Source organism: Rhinoderma darwinii, chromosome 3 (genome assembly GCF_050947455.1).
Source record: "Rhinoderma darwinii isolate aRhiDar2 chromosome 3, aRhiDar2.hap1, whole genome shotgun sequence".
NCBI classification, from domain to species: Eukaryota; Metazoa; Chordata; class Amphibia; order Anura; family Rhinodermatidae; genus Rhinoderma; species Rhinoderma darwinii.
The window spans coordinates 391771600-391774653 of NC_134689.1; the positions used below are offsets into that span (position 1 = coordinate 391771600).

Sequence of the window (3054 nt, forward strand, 5' to 3'; positions counted from 1 at the left end):
CTGGCCTGCAGCGTCCGGGATCGGGCTCCCTCTGCGACGCCGTGTCCGCGGGACTACCTCCGGACTCAGGCGCTCTGGAGGTCGGGACCGCCGAGAGGGACGGGTCGACACAGCCTGCATCGCCGTCACCCCTGCTACCGCTCTCTGCCTGCCCAGCGCAGGAGCGGTTGTTGCCGACTCCCCCCCCGCCGCCATAGCCATGCTCGTAGGGGGGCCGGGGGAGGGGAGCCTGTCCCTTACAACAGACCCCGAACGCCGTGCCCGACGTGGCGAAACGGCGTCCGGGATCCGCGTTAATGCAGCCACGGTCTCCTCCAGCCATCCGGGACCGTGGTGCACAGCAGCGGCACGCAGCCGCTCTAAAATCAGGGCCTCTGCCATACTAAAAAGCCGGGCAACGGGGAGCTTTGCTTCTTGTGTACTACTCCTCCCGCTGCTTCCGGCTCAATGCCGAGAAACAGCGGGAAGCGCAGTAACGGCCCCCCCGTCCCCCCTAGCTCCTCCCCGTCCCTCCTTCAGCTTCTTCACCTTTCCCTCACCTCTTAACATTAACCCTTTCCCTACCAGGACGGTCATGTCGGCTTCCCTCAAGCCTGCAGCTGCGTCCAGCCTCTTCTGGTCAGTGATACAGATGGGGATCTTAGAGGAAAACACACAGCAACATGAAGCAAGGTTTTTTTTATTGTCATTCGATATTTAAAAAAGTGATTTTGCATATGGAAGGGCATATGGCTGTTATTGTATACGTTTGCGACTGGCACTGTATTTAGGAATCTTTTGGCTGTCATTTTCTATGTGGCATGATGCGGTGCTGTGGTTGGCACTCTATTTACACATTGCAGCTGCCATTATCAATGGGCTCTGAAAGCTGGACACAAACATTTGCTATTGTCCCTCTTTCGTCTGTCTGATATTTGTGAGGTAAAGTCTTTCCAATAGAGCGACAGCTCACAAAAAAACATTTACCACTTATATTGAAAGTTTTTCAGGAAAGAAATACTCCGAAGTTCGAAAGTTTTTACTTACTTAAAAAATGAAAAGGTAGCGCCCGAACAGGGACTTGAACCCTGGACCCTCAGATTAAAAGTCTGATGCTCTACCGACTGAGCTATCCGGGCCTCTTTGTGATCGGCATGTTATAGAGCAGGAGGAGCTGAGCAGGTTGATACATGTGTTTTTTTTTTATAGCTTACGTCAGTCAAAGGGTCCTAGACTTATTTAAGCAGATGCTGCAGAGCGTTCAACCAATTGCTTGGCTAGCTCAGTCGGTAGAGCATCTGAGGCTTGTGGATTTTAACCCCATGTTGGACATCTGTTTTGACACTTTATTAAAGAGTATTTTACCAAAACTTTTGATATGTCATAGAGACATAGCAGAGGTTTTGATTGGTGGGGGTCCAGGTGCTGTGACCCCCACTGTCGCTGAAACGAGGTGCAGGAGCGCTTAGCTGGGTGCCCTGCAGCTACAGCTGTGATCGGCGCTCCTCGCTAGTCATCTTTAGCTTGCGGTTACTCAACACCAGCTATGGGGAGGGGGATGCACATAGGAGAGACCGCGGCTACTGAACACCAGCTTCGGTGGGGGCGGGTGAATATAGGGAAATAGGGGTGACGCAAAATGTAAATAGTCATTGTTCAGTACAATGGTCCAGCCCTCTTTTATAATAATAAAAAAATAGGGTTGTACACATAAAGCTGCATGAACCTGTCACCGAGACAGTTTTAGGGTGCAGGGAGTGTGGGAGGATACTGCTGAATGAAGGGGTCACGTTCTGATGGCTACTGTATTAGGATAGGGTACGAGTAAAATAAAGGAGTCAGATTAGGGAATATTATAGGCCTGTCTAAAAAGATGTGTTTTCAGGAAAACACTTAAAACTGAATGTTGGGAACTAATCTGATTGTAGCGCATTCAAGAGAACTGGTGCAGCACGAGAAAAGTCTTGGAGACTGGAAAGACAGTGTCAGATTATAGAGGATGTAAGTTTTAGGCCTCCTGCACATGGCCGTAGCATTGTGCATAAACGCAGATCAAACGGAAACCATAGCTTACGTTTGCATTATCATTGATTTCAATGGTAATGTTTCCGTTGCAAATGGTTTCCGTTTGGCTTCGTTCCGTAAGGTTTCAGTTTTTTTGGTCGAAACAATAGCGCAGTCGACTAAACTTTATCCATATACATATACAGTTATTAAATAATACCACTATAACAGATGAAATAATACCTTCCATACTGTTACTGAATAATACCACACACCATAACCACATAGTGACTGACTAATACCCCCATACTGTTACTGAATAATACCGCCACACCATAACCACATAGTGACTGAATAATACCACCATACTGTTACTGAATAATACCACACACCATAACCACATAGTGACTGAATAATACCACCATACTGTTACTGAATAATACCACACACCATAACCACATAGTGACTGAATAATACCCTCATACTGTTACTGAATAATACCGCCACACCATAACCACATAGTGACTGAATAATACCCCCATACTGTTACTGAATAATACCCCCACACCATAACCACATAATGACTGAATAATACCCTCATACTGTTACTGAATAATACCACCACACCATAACCACATAGTGACTGAATAATACCCCCATACTGTTACTGAATAATACCACACACCATAACCACATAGTGACTGAATAATACCCTCATACTGTTACTGAATAATACCGCCACACCATAACCACATAGTGACTGAATAATACCCCCATACTGTTACTGAATAATACCCCCACACCATAACCACATAGTGACTGAATAATACCCTCATACTGTTACTGAATAATACCACCACACCATAACTACATAGTGACTGAATAATACCCTCATACTGTTACTGAATAATACTTCCACACCATAACCACATAGTGACTGAATAATACCCCATACTGTTACTGAGTAATAACAACACACCATAACCACATAGTGAGTGAATAATACCCTCATACTGTTACTGAATAATACCTCCACACCATAACCACATAGTGACTGAATAATACCCCATA

General features: G+C 45.9%; 1 non-coding gene across 1 annotated transcript; it reads right to left on the reverse strand.

The window, feature by feature from the left end:
• Nucleotides 1-1045: 1045 nt before the first annotated feature.
• TRNAK-UUU (transfer RNA lysine (anticodon UUU)) lies at nt 1046-1118 on the reverse strand. Its single transcript has one exon. It is a non-coding gene; the product is annotated as a tRNA-Lys (tRNA).
• Between the last annotated feature and the right edge of the window lie 1936 nt (nt 1119-3054).